Source organism: Macaca mulatta, chromosome 6 (assembly GCF_049350105.2).
Source record: "Macaca mulatta isolate MMU2019108-1 chromosome 6, T2T-MMU8v2.0, whole genome shotgun sequence".
Lineage (NCBI taxonomy): Eukaryota > Metazoa > Chordata > Mammalia > Primates > Cercopithecidae > Macaca > Macaca mulatta.
Genome location: NC_133411.1, coordinates 88,627,708 through 88,646,780, shown reverse-complemented (window position 1 = coordinate 88,646,780; position 19,073 = coordinate 88,627,708). Strand labels below are relative to the sequence as shown.

The following is a 19,073-nucleotide window of genomic DNA, read 5'->3' as shown; positions in this document are numbered from 1 at the left end:
TCCAGAGGCTTCAAAACTTTCCTCAGCCCCTGGGAAAGTGCTGAGAACAGCAAAGGAAGGAATGGAGCCTGCAAGGTCATATGGAGGCATGTGAACCAGACAGGCTTGCAAGGCTTGGCTCTACAAAGGTTTGCCTGGGCTTATAAGAAACCATATGGCAGACACAGACATATACAGATTTTCTTGGAGATAGAAGGACTCACAAAAATCATCTTTTTCATGACACAATCAAGAATGGGAAAAGCTCATGAGAACTGAGCAAACTTGCAGAATATACATGAGGATTTTTTTTTTTCAGACGGGGTCTCACTCTGTCACTCAGGCTAGAATGCAGTGGCACGATCATGGCTTACTGCAGCCTCAACCTCCCAGGCTCAAGCATCCTCTCACCTCAGCCTCCCAAGTAGCTGGAACTCCAGGCATGCACCATCAGATCTGACTAATTTTTTAAAAAATTTTTTTGTAGAAATAGGGTCTCACTATGATGTCCAGGCTGGTCTCAAAGTCCCATGCTCAAGGAATCCTCCCACCTCAACCTCCCAAAGTGCTGGCATTACAGGCATAAGGCACCATACCTGGCTGATTATCTTAAAGACAATTATTTTTAGCATATTGGCAAGATTATATAAGCCTTTGTCCACTTTGAAAAATGAAATAATAAGCATCTAATAGGGTAAAAAATACGTTAAAAATAAAATAGGAGGCTATGAACCATATAGACTTGTTAATCCTCCTTTTGATCCACTGGGTCCTAGCATGATCTCATTGGTGAGAGAAACTCAACATTTGGAAAACTGATTTGTCTCGTCCCTGCCTAGGACAGAAGCCAAGACTATCTTATTGAAAAAAGGCCAGGCACGGTGGCTCACACCCGTAATCCCAGCACTTTGGGAAGCCAACGCGGGTGGATCATTTAAGCCTAGGAGTTCAAGACCAGCCTAGCCAATGTGGCGAAACCCTGTCTCTACTAAAAATACAAAAATTAGCCAGGTGTGGTGACGCATGCCTGTAGTCCCAGTTACTCAGGAGGTTGAGGTGGGAGGATAGTTTGAGCCCAGGAGGTGGAAGTTGCAGTGAGCCAAGATCACATCACTGCACTCCAGCCTGAGTGACAGAGTGAGACTCTGTCTCAAAAAAAGAAAAAGAAAAAAGAAAATAAAAGAAAAAGAAAGAAAGAAAGAAAGAATACCAATACATCCTAAGAGCTACCACCAACATTTAAAATCCATAACTTTGTGACATCATAATTTGTGCACACAAGAGGTCTACCAAAAACATGAGTCCAAAAGACTCAGAGCAAAATTATTGTGTAGAAAAATAAGTTTTATGTTTGCATAAATCAACAGTAATCCACAGTAGACAACACAGTCATGTGTTGTTCTTTACTTAGAAAGTAAAGAAACTAAATTTCCTTTTAGTAAGTATCAATAAGGCTGACACATTCCAGACCCTGAGGAGTGACTGAATCCATTAATCTAAATGTAAATCTGGGCTAGGGTGTGAAATTCAGTGCCATGAGGTTTATAGACTATTGGGGAGGAAAAACAGCTTTGAAATTGTCCTATTATTCTCTGGACTTACTGTCCATGACACTTCTCCAACCACACAAAAAGCTTTGAAAATGCAGTAAGAAAGAAAAGTCAGTCATTATTACAAATTAAATGGGTTTATTGTCTCATCTTTGGGTCTAGACTGATTTTTATTTTTACGTCTTCTAGAAAAAGTCATTGTAATTATTACTAATTCCTAGCAGCCTGCCCTATGAATTTCTTATAGTTTGTGTGCACAAAGGAAAGGGAAAAGGAAAGGAGGCGAGGGAGGGAAAGAGGAAGAAATAAAGGACTGGCAACGCATGATGCATTTCACGAGTTATAAGTGGCTGGACTGCATACAGTGCTTTACCACTGGACTGTGTGTTTGAAAATCAGAAGTAAGATGAAAAATATAGGGGAAAGCTGAGTGAAGACTTATAAAAGACAAATAAGAATGATTTGTTTCAGGGTATAATTATTCTCATGAAATGAACTGAAATGGAATTTTAGATGGAAGGAGTAGGTAGATCCCAGATAGTTAACATTAATTTTTTTTTTAAGTTTCCACACTGTATTTCAAACCAGTTTTAAACTGCCCACACTATTCCCAAACTATTTGATTTCATGTTTCATCATTCGCTGAGTTTAATCATTTCCATAAAGGAAGCAACAAATGATGGCCAAATGAAAACAGAAACTTCAAGAGCTGGGGCATCGTTAGTGAGGGCCCCAGCTTCTTCCCAGGAAACCTGCTCAGCTATGGGTTCCAGACAGAATAAGAATCTCTCCTGAACTTACACAACCTTAAGTCAAGAATGAAAAGTGGCTAATAGGAGAGAGACAGATGAAAAAGGATGAGCTCTCTCACTAACTACTCAGCCAAGGTTTTTACAGGAAGCAGCATGTATTTCACACTTTTCTGTAGCATGGATTTTACCAAATTTCAGTAAAGACACATGGCAATATTTCTTTCTGGGCATTAACTTAAATCTATTTTTCAATTCTTATTTTTAGACATCAAGTCCTGTGGTTGGCATTGCAGAAGTGTTTCTGGAACGTGGCCATGTTGCCAATGATTTTTAATGGATGCCAAAGAAGAAAAAGCATTCTAACTTGGAAGAAATACTTTAGGCCAGAGAAGAAAGCGCAAGGCAGCCTAAATGTAAACCATTTATGTTAAACAAATGCAGTCATGCTGAAACAATAGAGTTAGTGCCTTAGTCAAAGAATCTTGTGACATGTTTATGGTTATGGAGACTCGTATAAGAAATATAAAAATGATCTTTTTTGGTACTGGGGAAAATTAGGATATTTGCCTCAAATATTATGCTGTGGGTTGTGACCCATTCCTTAAAAAGTTAGAAAGCTTTTTTTCCTTGCCAATCTAAAACAGATACATGAACAAGAATAGTTAGGGTGAGCAGGCCTTGGACATTTAGGCATGTGGGCATGGTATGAGTCATGGGAACATAACAAAAGGAAGTCCAAAGACCTGGGGTCTTATCCCAGATCTGTCATTTGCTAAATATGAACCATGAGTCAGTACTCATCTAGGCTTCTATTTCCCATTAATAAGAATAGGATGATTTTAATGCATGCCCTCTCAGGGTCCTTAAGAAAGGGGTTCAGGGCCGGGCGCGGGCTCACACCTATAATCCCAGCACTTTGGAGGGCCGAGACAGAAGGATCACCAGAGGTCAGGAGTTTAAGACAAGCCTGCCCAACATAGGGAAACCTCATCTCTACTAAAAATACAAAAATTAGCTGGACATGGTGGCTCATGCCTGTAATCCCAGCTACTCGGGAGGCTGAGGCAGGAGAATCACTTGAATGCGGGAGATGGAGGTTCCAGTGAGCCAAGATCCTGCCACTGCACTCCAGCCTGGGCGACAGAGCAAGACGCTGTCTCAAAAAAAGAAAAAATAAAGAAAAGGAGATCCAGTACCACATCAACGGCAAACCAGTAGTATATTTTGAGACTAATAATAAGCCCTCATAAATTGAACCTCTTAAGAAGTAAACATGTCTTTCTGGCCTAAAGAAGCAAAACAGCTTCGGCTTTCCAGAAACTTTCAGTAGAACAACTAGGAGAGAGGTCAGAGAGAACTAACATTTAAGAACTGCAAAATATTAAGAATGAATATTTAATTTGAGTGTTGGTCAGAGTTAATGTCAATGTTTTTGGTGCCCAAGGCACTGACGGTCAGCTCAGCATCTAGTCAGCCCAAAGGCACTTTAAGTCTAATGCAGCCTCACTCGATACCACCTTATAGGTGATGTGGAGAGTCTAACAACGCTCAGTCTGGATTTTTCTCAGGCTCCATCCTCCTCAGTCTCACTTTGACAAAGCTCTTGAAAAAAGTTCAGCTTATCTGACTCCAACAGGGTGTTGAGTTTCTTGTGTCAGAGCTCTAGAAATAAGGAACTATTCTTAGCTGGGTTTACTTGGGAAATATTTAGCTGTGGTTGTTAGCTATTCTAGGAATGAGACTGGCTTTGGATGGAATCAGGTTGGCGCCTCCACTAGAAGAATGTCTGTTTGTTGAGGAAGAGAGCATGGGGATTGTAACTTCAGTTTGAATGTTTTAAACTATGTTGTGGGTAAATAGAAGTTCCTGCAACCCAGTTCCTCAGCATAATTCATCCATGGCTCTGTGCTTACTTACAAAAGGTGAGGCAAACTTGTAGTCAGCATGACCCCTAACTTCCATGTCGGTTGGTTACATTTACTGTCTTATCCACTAATGAAAGACAAGATTCTTAGGTGCAACAAAAGTCACTGAACTCCTGAAACATACCCTAAACATCTCTAGAAGCAGTTTGCCATAATTCCTGGCACTCAATATTGGCATCAGTGCATGGCCTACTCCAGTGTCTCAGAAGTCACAGATAAATAAATCCAATCAGAAAACCAGAGGGAGAGACTTTAAGAAGCAGGAGACAACCTTAGAGCTCAGTTGGCATCTGAAGGCAGGAAAATATGTAGGCAAACTGCCTAATTGACAAGTTGTAAACCAGGATTACAGATGCTGTAATACAACTGAATGGCTCATAGATTCGTGGAATGTCAGAATTCCAAAGGCAACTGGAGATGTGATGTTCAGTAAGAGTCAGTGATTATCCCACCAGACCCTGAGCAAGACCCGCATGAGAATTTCCTCACCAACGTGTCTCAGCACCTACCAGAGTATCTGGTACATAGTAGGTGTTCAATGTGTATTTGTTAAATACATGACAAACAAATGAGTAAATAAATTAATTAATTCAACAGCACTTGTTCCAGATGTCTGCTTTAAGGATGACAAACGCTCTATAGCATTAATAACAGACACTGCATGCTTGCTTTATCTCACAGCATTTGAAGTCTTAGATAACATAAAACTAATTTAAATGGTTTGCCTATTTTCTCACACTTCTAAAATCAAATTTTTAGTGTTCCTAAGCCCCGCAAAATGCTGAGATTGTGAAATCAGCTCCAGCAGGAAGTTATTAAAAAATAATATAATAACAGAGCCATGGGAATCTGTATGAATTTATAGGCACAAAGCCTGAAGTCAAGAGGATGTGTGATATGTTCACCAAATGTATGAATATTAATATAATACATATTATAATTAATTTAATATGTGCACTAATATTTAGATGCTATTATGCTACACAGGCATTTGATAATTCCTGACAACATAATTGACACCACCTTGACATTCATAAGAGAATGTTAAGCTTATAAAAAATTGTTAGTTGGTCAATGTTTATGTACTGTTCGTTTCTTTAAATCTGTCATAAAAGCAAGATGTCCTATAGGAAAAATAAGAATTATGAGGTGATTGAAAACAGAAATTGGGCGTTTTTAAACCTGCAAGTGAAATATATATCTCTATTTCAAAATCCAGGTTTTGACTTCATGTTCACTAACGAAAAAAGAGGGGAATTTTAGCAATTATCCAGATATTTCAAAAGGGGAAAGATATTTTTGCTATTCCACCAGAAATTTCATACAAAACTAAGGGCTGGCATGTTCCACATGACCTAGGCATAGCCCGTTTTCTTCTAAAAATTTTGTAGTTACATGTAATGAGTAATTTTTGTTCCATGGGAAAACTTAGTTTTATTGTGATTCACTGGTTAGCTATGGGTAACATTTATTATAAAATGGCTTATATTTTATTATATTAGTCATTGAAAATAAAAGAATATATAAAATAAATACGTTGATCTAGAGAGACAGAAGAAAAAGCATTGTTTATTCACCAAAATATTAAATAATAAACACATATCTTTCACTCTAAATACAAATGAATCTGACTAGATACAAAACACCTATTCTACTCATGGTAACTGTCACATGGACTTTGAGAAATTAAACATCCACATGATGGGAGATAAGGCTGGCTTCATCCTGTTCTAAATCAAGTACCAGCTCATGGAAAAGCAATGAATCACTAGTTTTCTTTGAGTGAGGAAGAAACAGATTGTGTGTGTTAATTCATCTACTTAAAATGGAAATATTTTGAAGATTTTAAAAAGGAACTCTGGATTCCAACAAATAAATGCAGATTTGGGAGAGTCATTTATTAAAAAAAAAAATAGGTGTGTCTGCATTTTCCCTACTGATGACTGCAATCGATTAGGTAACATAATGGGCAAAACTTGTTAGTAGGATAGAACTGGAAACAAATTATTTTTCTGACAAGTTTTCTATTGGAGATATTAAGGAACAACTGATGTCTCTTGGAAAAAACTGAAGACAACACCCAGCTGTGGGTTTTCTTTGGTCTGATTTTCCCTGTTTTCCATGGCAAACAGGATTTACTTGAGGATGCCTGTCTCTGATTTGCCTGGCTGTTTTCCATTGGAGTCAGAGCTCCCTGTCTGGTGATGAGTTTGCTTTCTCACAAGTGGGGATGATACCCTGAGACCTAGGAGACCCGCTGCTCAAGGGCAGTGAGCATCCTAAACAGATGAACCAGAGAAAGTGAAAATGTTCTCCATAACCAAAAGCAAATGCAGAAAGCCAGGAGGAAAGAGAAACTCTCGGTTCCAAGGACACAGACATTGGTTCTGAGAACATTTCCTGCCTTGTAAAGAGTATATCATGAAGAACACAATCTTTTTGTCTCAATGGGCATCTCATAAGGCCTACAAAACAAGGCCCCAGAAAAACTGTATTAAGAAACAGTGCAGGAGCCTAATTCGTTTTCTATTTCGACAATCAAAAAAAAAAAAAAAAAAAAAGTGGCTGTTTGGTAAAACTCTCCTGACTACAAAGGAACCATCTGGGACTAATTATGATATCTAGCCTTATTTAAAACCGTCATTTCATTCTGTATTTTGAGTTCCTCTAATGTAGCTAATTAGGGTTTCTCCCAACCCTACTATAATCCCATATATATTATTATATTATGGGAGATATATATATATCTATATTTGGAGGCATACATTGGAGGAATATATATATATATATTCCAAAGCTTTTGAAGAATTGTGCCAGGATTACTACTATTAGTAGCAAACAGTTAGAAAGTTTTGTGCATTTTTTTTTTAACTGAAAGTCATTTTCTAAGTTTTCTTCAACCGATAACAGTAATAGCTCCAGGACAAATTAGTGGCTTACATCATTGGAGCATCACATCTGGAGACCATGACTGCAGTGCACTCGTGTCTCTGTCAGCATGTGAGTTGCTTGCAATAGGACACGTTACTGATCCAGAATAAGCGTGGCCCCGCCCCTTCGGGTCTATAGAAAACTCCCAAGGGAGCCGTGAGACCATAAAGAGCTTACCTCCCCCCAAAAAGGTTAGAGACTAAACTACATTGAAGAAGCCCTTTCTCTTGCAGGCTACTGGCTAGAAGTAGATGGCTCTGTGGTAGCATCTCTCCCACTCAGCTATACTTCAAATCATTTTTTGAAAGAATATCTTTAAAGAGGCCTCAGAGTTTTCTGAAGTGCTTCTACTGCTTTCTTTCAATTGCTAACTAGAAACTGAATTTAGAAGGGAGATAACAGGAGTTTTGGGGGATCTCTCTTAAACCACAAGGAAAGGCAAGACACCTACTGAAAGAGTAGGGAAATTTTATCCTGGTTTATTACAGAGTAGTTTCCTTTTCCCACAAATAACTCTCGTCAACATGCTGAGAACCACCTCAGGACCATGACATTTGGGCATAGGTCTTTTGATTCCACCCTTCTTTCCTGCTGGCCATTTCCCTACCCCAGCGTGGGGCAGAGCCAGGCAGAAGAGAAAGAAGAACAACTTGACTGTGTGTGGATTTTCTGGCAAAAGTTTAGTGAAGGACAAGGTTCAACCTAATTTCTAAAATAAATTTTTCAAGTGTTATTGGTACAAACTCAGTCTGTTCCCCATTACCACAGAAAGCAAGAATTAACTATAATTTTGCTTCTATTTGATTCCCTGTAAGGACAAAACCACACTTTTAATGCCAACACATGCACAGTCTAACATTACAGTAAACGTTTTTCTGACGCATTTACAGATTGACACAAAGAGAGAGAGAGAGAAATAAACTAAAACATTTGGCTAGGGCTTAGTTACTTCACTGAGAATCAGTAATATTTCAGAAAGTGCTACAATGTAGAAATTATGAAATCCATTCTTTAAAGACCCTCAGGTTAGAGTCTGAATTACTAGAAAAAGAAAGAAATGCAAATTGTTTATTATTTTCACATGTACAGTAAATTCAAAAAATTGTACTTCTTTCGAGAACCATATGGGACGGGCTTTCTTTTCATCAGGAGTGGTTTTGCTTGTTATGCCAAGAGCTAAAAAGATGTTTTTAATAACCAAAGCCAGTTTGTTATACAATCTGTCTGGATTTAGCTTGTAAGAGAGATGAAGATCCCTTGGGCAGAAAATAGAGGGTGACGGGGGAGTTGCCTGAGATGATAGAAAAGTAGCGCAAAATAAACAAAGATGATGATAAAAGATGATTCCAAAGGTAATCACCTTAACTTGTGGTTGGTAGAACTCCTGCATAGTTCATTGAGGAACCATAGGAGGTGACTGGGGCTCCTTTTGTCAGTGTGATCATGCTCTTTATGGGGAGAGTGTAAAAATAAATTGTGTGCCAGCAAACATGTTTCTTAAATACCTAAGTTTGGTGCACGTGAGGAATTCACCCAACAACAGCCTCAGAGGATCTCAGAGAACATGACTCCTCTTTAAACACGGTTTTGGTCAAGGGGAAGGCCAGCACCCTGTCTCGGACTAGGAAAAAAGAGTTATGAGAAATGAGAATGATCTTGAGAGGGTCGCCCATGTGTGTTTCCCTAGACCAGAATTTCAAAAAAAGATACACCAAAAACAAGTACCGTAGCAGGATGAAGTTGTCATGGTCCATGATGAAACCAGAAAATTAAGGAAAGTATAGCGCATTTTTCATAAAATTAAACAAATTTGCATTAAGAGCTAGTCTTTTACTGTAAGGTATATCCTTCCTATATCTCTCAAGTTAGAATATGCTTTATTACATTAGAGTGAATCACGGGAAATTGCCAATATTCAACTGCTTTTGACCTACAAAAACAACAGTTTGCTAGCATTCAACCTAACATTAAATGATGATAATTGGATATGGGAGATTCTAATGACCTTATGTGGCAAAATATAGAGCTGGTAACCATATGTCAGTATCTAGATTGGTTTTGAAAGTTGTTTGGTCTATAAAATCCAGAAAAATAGTCATAAATATATATTGCCACTAAAGGGCATCTTAACCAGCAGACTTCTAGATTTTGATTGCAGTAAAATGAAACAACGCCCTCCCCTCCCCATGCCCCTGCCAAAAAAATAAAAGGAAGATAGACCCAGACACAAAACAGAATGTCATGGTCATTGTTGGAACCAGCTCTATAAGAAGGAGAGGGTATAATTCCTGCATCTTGGGACACCAGGAACACCAGGAAGACTTGAAACAGCCCTGAGCTAGGGTCTTTCCCATCCCCTGCCCCAGCCTGGTAGCTCAAGGGAAAAGGAATTTGCTGCTCACCCACATTCATTTCCTCCAATGGAAGGCAAAGAAGCTGATCGGCCACTAGACAGCAAAGGTAAAACTCTACTGGTGACTGGGTAGAAAAGAAGTTCCAGAAACTCAATATGGAAGGTTCTGCCAACAGTAGACAGGAAGAAAAGCAATCCAGCCCTCTGGTTCTTATAAAAGAGGATGATCCAATGCCAAGAGGAGGGCATTTTTATTGACCTTGCCAATCACTGCTCAGGCACACCTGACAGACCACAGTGGGCCAATGGGATTCCCTCTGAGTGGGAATTTGGATTTGTGGGAGGTGAGCGGGAAGGCCCTGCAGAGACTAAGGCTGCCATTGTAGAATGAGCACAATGAGCCTAGGTGCAGGCAGAGAGCTGCCGAGACCAGTTCGGTCGTGGAGTCCCTAACCCAGAGGTGCTAGAGGAATTAAAGACACACACACAGAAATATAGAGTGTGGAGTGGGAATGACTGGGACTGACAGCCTTCAGAGATGAAGCTACAAACAGAGTTTTACCCACATATTTATTGATGGCAAGTCAGTGATGAGCATTGTTTCTATAGATTATAGAGTAACTAAAGCAGGAAACAAAGGGATGGGCTCTGGCTAGTTATCTGCAGCAGGAACATGTCCTTAAGGCACAGATTGAGGCTCATGCTATTGTTTATGGTTCAGGAACGCCTTAAGCAGTTTTCCGCCCTGGGTGGGCCAGGTGTTCCTTGCCCTCATTCCGGTAAACCAACAAAATTCAGTGTGGGCGTCATAGCCATCATGAGCTTGTCACAGTGCTGCAGAGATTTTGTTTATGGCCAGATTTGGGGCCTGTTTATGGCCAGATTTCGGGGCCTGTTCCCCACAGAGAGCTGAAGAGAGGAAGCAAACATGCAAAAGCCATGAGAGATCGTATGCCAAAGAGAAATAGATGGGAAGACAACAAGGCAGAGAAAGTAGCGCCCTTCATTATTCCAAATCCACGTCCAGCCATTCAAGAAGACCTAGCTGGGTCTTGGGATCCAGACCTTGAGATCCATGAGATAGCCTGAGACTAATTTTTCTTTACATAAGTGAGCTGGAAGACGTGGGGGAGGGGGTGTCTTAATTTTACAAACAAAAGATCCTTGCTAAATTATAAGTTTGTAAGTGATCTTTAATATTCAGCAGGAGAAGAAATGAGATTATAAGTAGAACTGGCCAAAAGTTATAGCAATCTGACTCCCATAACCAGGCTTCATGAATCTGAGAGTTAAGGGATGGAAATAGGAGTAACCCTCTCACTAGTACCCCTGATGATTCACTAGCAAATCATCAAAAGTTTGCTTCCCATACTTGCAACTTTCAGCTTGGCTGGTTTTGATTTCTTAGTTACAAAGAAAGAGGAATGCTTCCACCAAGAGACAAAACAACAATTCCATTCAACTGGAAGTTGAGACTGCCACATAGTCACGTTAGAGTCCTTACACCTGTGAATCTACCGGCAAAGGAGTTATGCCAGTAGTTCCCAACTGGGAATGGATTTTGTCTCCCAGGGGACATTTGTCTCCCAGTGGTCATCACAACTGGAGGAGGGGATGCTCCTAGGTATTATGTATCTAGTGGTAGAGGTCAAGGATGCTGCTAAATATCCTACTATGCACAGGATGTCCTTGCCCTCCTCCACTTTACATCCCTTCCCTCCCTTCCAAAAGGCCTGCCGTGCAGACATCAAATTCTAGTGTAAGACATGAAGATAGGTTCACAGAGACTATTTAACTAGCTACTACAATTGTGTATAATGTTAAATCTCTATTCAAAAATGAATATGTATAGTTCAGCCATTGTGGTAAGCAATTTGGAGATTTCTCAAAGAACTACGAGTTGAACTATCATTTGACCCAGGAAATGGGCATACACCCAACGGAAAATAAATTGTTCTACCAAAAAGACACCTGCACTTGTATATTCATCACAGCACTATCACAATAGCAAAAACATGTAATCAACCTAGGCATCTATCAATGGTGAACTGAATAAAGAAAATGTGGTACATATATGCCATGGGATACTACATAGCCATACAAAAGAATGAAGCCACTTCCTTTGCAGCAACATGGATGCAGCTGGACACCATTATCCTAAAGGAATTCATGCAGGAACCAAAAACCAAATACCACATGTTCTCACTTATAAGTGGGAGCTAAACAAGGACACAAAGATGAGAACAGTAGACAGTGGTGACTACTGCGGGGGAGGGGAATGAGGGTTCAAAGACTAACAGGTAACTATGCATTATGCTAACTACCTGGGTGGCGGAACCATTCATACATCAAACCCCATGACATGCAATTTACACATGTAACAAACCTGCACATGTGCTCCCTGAATCTAAGATAAAAGTTGATATAAAAAATAATGCGCGCGCGCACGCGCGCACACACACACACACACACACACACACACACACACTCTTATACAGGCTCCTTCCATGGACCCGGAAGGGTTCCTAGCATTATGGTCTCTTGATTGTATGTTTTTGGAAAAATCTTAAAAATAAGCTATTTTGAACACAGTCAGTCAAGTTTCAAAATTATTTTGAACACAATCAGTCAACTTTCAAAATTTGTAACTAGTTGTGATTTGTTTTCTCTTTCTTAACAGAGAATCACCTTCATACCTAGTTTATACTCATAATTTCATACTCATTCTCCTAGAGAGGGCCTTCTATAGGAAGGAAAATAGTCTATGCTTCAAAATCTGGCCCTGCAGAGCTTTAACTGCACTTGAGGTCAGTTCTGAGCTCATACCCCAGAAAACAAATCAAATGACCCTTTTACAACTGTGGGATGAAATAGACGCAAACTACAGAGGAATGAAGAAAGTCAGAAAGTCCTGAGTTCTAACCTCAGGCATTTAAACATGAAGTGAATTCCACCAATTTAGTCTTCATTATAGTTTGTATAAAGAAAATACCACTGTAAGAAGGGCTGTCCTGGAAAATCAGGTTCAGTCTCAGAATATGCACACCCTCAACAAGAAGAGGGATGCAGCTGAGGGTACTAGGAGCTCAAGAAGGAAGATGAATTAAGGCTAAAACATCAAAATCTTCATCAGTGCATTTCTCTGGACCCTGGACCTTCCCAAAGAGCAAGGAAATTACTAACATGTAAAGAGAGTCTCAGATCTTATTGGAATGATTCATTGAGGTGGAAATGGAAAGTGCCTTGTTTGAGGAGAACATTGAGACACTGAGTAGGTTTCTAAGTTCAATGTCACACATAAATGTGACAACAAAATGTTAAGGCCAGAGATGGGTTTTGCTCAGAATTGATGTCATTGCTGGCTAAAGATGAACATTTTGGGAAACACTTTATCACTTTAAAATACTTGGAAATAAAATTTAGCTCCTTAACCAAAAACTGCAATAATATGCATTCTACAGCCAAGTATTTTACAAAAAAAAAAAAAATTCTTCACATTTCTAAGTTTTTCTGTGACAACTTTTATACTGAAGAAATAATATGTATCCTTCATGACCTAAATGTACAGATATTTTAGACATATTTTATTTTTTAACATTGTAAAACCATTTTTATCTCAGATCTAAAACAGGATGAATGGATGGATGGATGGATGGATGGATGGATGGATGGATGGATGGATGGATGGAGAGAAGGGAAGGGTTTGACAGATGAAGAGTTGTTATTCTAAACCTGGCTGCAGTTCGGCAAGAAAAAAAAACTTTCTCAGGATGGAGAAAGGCTCTTTTCTTTAAGAACAATTCCATACCGAGCATGTTGGTTGTGAAAGATGAGATTCTTAGAGTTCAACCTACATAACAGAGTTCCAATAAAGAAGAATCAAAGCGTTCGACATGATAAAGAAAGAGGATTTGCAAGCCTCTTGACGGTGGGCTGGGAAGAGAAGGTTTTTAGGTCTCTGAGACTGGGGGGATGCATAAAGAATTTGGGGAAAGAAAAAGAGAGGTCCTCAAGAGGGTGAAAGTTCAGGGCCGAGAGATGAGCATGGCCAGTGAGAAGTTCTCTGAGAGGGATTAGCATTAAATGTCCACGAAAAGAGAATTGGGAATGATTTCCTGCCTTAGGCCATAATTATTCTATTAATTCCCCAATGTTTAGGAAAATCGGTGATACTCATGCCAACGTCAGGCAGCTGCTCTCATAACTGAGAGCCAGGGGAGAAGGTGAAGCCACCAGCGAAGTAACTGAGAACCACCAGAGGCAGGAAATCAGAACCAGAAGGCACAGTGAGAATGTGAGTCACCGCCACGCATACCCGGCCCACCCTCCTGCTGATGCCCAGCTACGATGGGGAGCAGACTTATTTCTCACATGAAAGGGGCTCAAGCCACTTTATAGGAGAGTAAACTAAAGGTTGACACAGAAGGTCAGAGGATTTGGGAACATCTGGGTAGCCAGCATCAGAGTTACATGTGTTGCAAATATAACAACTAATTTGATCACCTACATTTGCCCTATTTTTCCTTAATAAACATTTCAGAAGGTTCAAACCGCATTTTAAATTCCAATTCTTTGGAACTAGAGGTTTTGCTCTGGACCATTTGGTTCCTATAAAATGTTGTTGATCTCAGGAGCTAACAGCATCACACAGAAACACTGCAAGTTCTATCACACTGAAAGAAATATGAAATAAAGGCAGGTCGTCTCAATGAGTTACACAGAAATGTTGGGTCGATTCATTCATCATGACCTTGAGGTATGAGGGCGGAGAAGGCACAGGCAGGGACACAGGCAGAAGGACGGCTGCTCAGTATGCTGCCTAGAAGATTGTGAGCCTTCTCTGTCTCCTCTGAGGAAGGGCAAGTGGCTGTTCCTCACCCGCCCCTAAGAAGGGGATCCTGTAACACCCTGGTTCCTCTGAGGACCTAGCTCCACCAATTTTCTTCCGTCTCTAGTATATATTTGTTTAACCTTCCCCTGTTCCCCAGTTCCTCCAACCAGCACACGGGCTCCCAACTGCAGAGGCAGGCAGCCTGGTGGGGTGCAACACCGTGTGGCTTGTTAGCACTGATTTCTCACACTGTTTATATAGAGAGTATTCCAGAGCTGCTCTGTAATATCACTCTCATATTCCGCAATGCTTTTTTGAGTAAGAAAGCTCTAGTTTGCTATCTGGGAATTGTCCATAGCCCACAGCCTATCTCAGTTACCCATGGACATTTATGCACCAGGGATCTCAAAGGAACAGAATGCTGTAAAGCCCGAAAATTGGGATACAGGGTAACAATGTGTGGGCATTCTGCGGGAGTGTATTACACATGTGAACCGCATTATTCATAATGTTGCAGCAGGCAAAACAAACACCTCATCACTAATGCCTTACCCTACGATATGCTCAAGTTTCTTCCATCTTATTAAAATCTTATTAGAATGATTGCCTTAAATCCTTTCCGAAAAACTCTGAAACTGCTAGATATAAAACAAAGCAACAAATAAATTTTAGTGTCTAAACCCCTGTGTAAGTCCGTTTCCAATAGGAAACAGATGGCACCCTCAAATTAGGACAATTTAAGTGGGGTTTAGTTAAACAAGAACCTTTTATAAGGGTCCCAGTAGGGTACAGGAGAACCACAAGGGAGAGTGTAGTGACCTGGGGCTAGTAGCAATGGAGTAACCATCCCTGAGTCAAAAGCAACAAGGGAAGAAGTCACTGAAACACAGAAGGAGAGAATGTGGAGGGGGCTGTCTTGAAAGGAGCAGTGAACGTCAGAGAAGGGATGAAACCCAGTCGAAAGCATTCCCTCTGGGAGATCCCCAGGGGATAAATATCCTGAGCTCCCTCTACTCGCTCTTTTCCATGAAGTGTGATGTTCATCAAGGACTTCCTTTTGGGCAAATGCCAGAAATAAACACTCCTTAGTTCTTTTCTCACTTGCTTTCTCTCCGGCATTTGACATGGTTTCTACTTCCCTCATCTTGAAAGCTTGTTTTTCTTTGATTTCTGGGACACTACTCTTTCTTGGTTTGCTCTCTTCCTCTCTGATTTCTCCTACTCTAAATCTACAGATTGGTCTTTCTCGTCCTACTCCATAAATGATAGTGTCCCCAGGGGTCTGTTATCAACCTATCCTTTCTTCTCAGGTGATCTCATTTATTTCTTCACCAATACCACCTAGTTTTCAACTTTCCCCATAGGCCCATTACTACCTGTCTTCATTTGGGTTTCCCTAGAAGTAGATCCTGAAACAGGGATGTAGATGCAAATAGTTTGTTTTGGCAATGATACTTGGAAACGCCATTAGGGGAGTGGGGAAGGGAGACAGGGAAGAGGAAGGAGCCCATAAAGTAAACATTATTAAGCAAGATTCCACAATGGGCGAAAGGGCTTAGTCCTTCTGGGAAGCTCCAGGGAACAGCATAAAACATACTCTAGAGTTTTCCCAGGCAAAGAACAAATGAACTGTGGCGTTTGTACACAATCCCCGAGTCATTGGTTGAGGGCTACTCCCAGAAAGCATTAATTCCTTACCCCTTCCAGCCTGCCATGACCATAGGTAGAGAAGCCCCTGAGGACAGTTGTTGGCAATGGAAAGATGTGCCAGAACACACCAAAATGGTAAGTGCCAAAGCAATGTGGGTGGAACACTGACAGCATCTGCTACATTTCTAAATTTCTGTTTCTGGTCCAGATCTCTCTCTTTGTCCCCAGATCCATACGACCAACTGCCTACTTAGGCCTCTACTGTGAGACTGCAGGGGCCACCCACTCCCACCCTCACCTGTTTTCTCACTGATTGCAGAGCCTGACACCACCATCCTCACAACGCCAAATCAGACACCTACCATTCATTTGTGATTTGCTAATTGGTTACCAACCTCCTAACACCACTTTTAGCTTCTATCTTCCATCACTCTGTTAGTTCAGGTCCTAATATTTTTTGCCTAAGCTGTTGCAATAATCTCCTAATCAGCACTTCTCTCCCTGTTCTATTCACATTTCCACACCATGTAATCATCTTGCTCGAAATCCTCTAAAATCCTCTTAAGGGCCTCTCAATTACCTCAAGTCAAGATTCTAAGTCTTTAGGTGAATACAAAGATCTGGTCTCTCTCTTCATCTCCAGCTTCTCCTTCTCAACTCCTCTAAACACATTCTATCTACCTACCCACACACATGTGTTCATAGTTCTCCACACATGACAGAGCCTAGACTTTGCATATGTGTTTCCTTCTGCTGTGCTTTCATCTTGCCTTCAACTCCAACTTGTGTCAAACATCACTTTTTTGTCACTTTGTTCCAGATCTCCAAGGAGACAGCTCTTAGGCTGTGTTTCTGCAGCACTAACAATTACTGAGCAATAATCACATATCTAATGGGTTTATAGTAAAGGTATTCATGTGAATAGTGTAGGTTCTTTACCTGAAGGTCAGAACATACCAGAAGTGATCCAAAAAGATGAAGACCTGATGGATAAGCATACAACTGCTCATAATAATACTCAACATCAGACAAAAAGACATCTTAAGGTATCTCTTTCTCACTCGAGGGATTCCAGTTATGAGCAGACTCAGCTCTGGGAACCTACCATGATGGTTCAAGTACGGCTTTTTAAAGCAGATCTAGATTCTATCATCAACATTGTTATTATGTGGATCAAAGGGCACACCAGTGGATTGCCCAGCCACAGATGTCAAAGACCAATTTACCATTAACAAAGATAATCTAATCTGATTAACACTCCTGCCCATCAGCCTTCTAAGGTGACTGGGCTGCTACTCACCCTCTACCACTCCAGGGTCTCAGCATCCCTATGGAAACTAAGCATTCTGTTTCCAAGGTAACATCTACCTCCACTCTAGCCTACAGAGGACAGCCACCAGGGCACTTTTCAAAAGTGCTGATGCCACATTCCCAATGTGTTTATCAGTGCTATGACAAAGGGAGTGTCCTCTGGGCCTTTACAGAGAGAAATAGTTACAGGGAGGGAGAGCAGTTCATGCATGATAAATCCATTCCTACATCCCAATCATTTAAGTTACTGCATTTCTCTTCTTTCTCTAACACTAAGAAATGACTGATCCCTCTACTTCATTTAGTGTGTGCCACTGTTGAATCTAGGTTTTAATCAACAAACTGAGAAAACTGTTAGGAACACTTCCAGCCGCTCAAACCAGCACATTTAATCCAAAATCTCTGGTGAGAGAACCCATATCCAAAAAATTCATCCCAGTCTAAAATTATACAGCTCATTCCCTGGGCTAGCACCTCCAGAATCCATTACCACACATAATCTCCCAAATCTTTTGTGGCATAAGTTAGCAAAACTATTTTTGCAATTTGATTATCACAGATTTGACTTTACAATTGGTTCCCTGGTATATGCCAGAATGTGACTCTAATTGCCTAAAGGCAATGAGGAAAATTGACACCCCCTGGCAAGACAACTATTTCTGGTGAGGTCATCACAGTGTCTTCAAGCAAGGCAGGAATAGCTTTGTCTCTCAGGCGTTGCTTCTACTAACAGGAAAAAATAGTGGAATTTGGGAGCTTAATATTCCTAAAAATTTAAATCCTCCCAAAAGTCACTATTTCTATTCTCAACGTTCCCCTCTTTTTTTATTTTTATTTTATTTTTGAGACAGGATCTCACTGTGTCACTCAGGCTGGAATGCAGTGGCACAATCGTAGCTTATCACAGCCTCAAATTTCTGAACTCAAGTAATCCTCCAGCCTCGGCCTCCTGAGTAGCTAGGACTATCGCTCATGCCACCATGCCCAGCTAATATTTTTGTTGTTGTTTTTAGAGACAGGATCTTGCTGTGTTGCCTAGGCTGATCTCGAACTCCTGGGCACAAGTGATCCTCCTGCCTCACCCTCCCAAAACACTGGGATTAAAGGCATAAGCCACTGTGTCTGGCCTATTTTATTATTTCTAGAGACAAGGTCTCACTCTGTCACTCAGACTGGAATGAAGTGACATGATCATAGCCCACAGCAACCTCAAACTGCTGGGCTCAAGCAATGCTCCTGCTTTAGCCTCTTAAGTAACTAGAACTACAGGTGCACGACAGTACCCTTACCTAATTTTTAAAAAAATTTTTTTGAACTCCTGGCATCAAGCAATCCTCCTGCCTTGGCTTCCCAAAGTGCTGAGGTTACAGGCATGAGCCACTGCTCTTAGCCTGTCAGAGTTCTTCTGTTTTGTGATCATTATGCTCGTGTTCGTATAAGAGATCCAGCAAAGCTATGAATTTCACCTGCAATGCAGGTAAGCAGTTTGCAGGATCTGACCTGTGTCTGATTTTCTACCATGCTGGCCCTTTGACAAGAGGTAAGGGATCCCTTTAGATCAGTCTTAGAAACTTCCCAGACTGTAAGCCATTGGGCACAGTTAGAAAGAGCCAGCCAAACCTGCAGGTATCATCCATACTCATGGTGACTATCTATCCCAGTTTCCTTGGCACCATCCCATTTATGTCTGCTATCTGAGAATTGTTAACCACACTCATTTTCTCTTTCAAAAGTGTCCTAGTTTGAGCAATACATTATGTTTACCCTTCACGTGCCTGTAACCGAGCAAAC

The 19,073-nt window shown here is 40.7% G+C and overlaps 1 protein-coding gene across 2 annotated transcripts in view; it reads right to left on the bottom strand.

Annotated features, from left to right (window-relative positions):
• The window catches only part of ATP6AP1L (ATPase H+ transporting accessory protein 1 like), a 64,874-nt gene that overhangs the window by 2,958 nt on the left and 42,843 nt on the right, over positions 1–19,073 (bottom strand). The gene's annotated exons all lie outside the window — the stretch shown is intronic.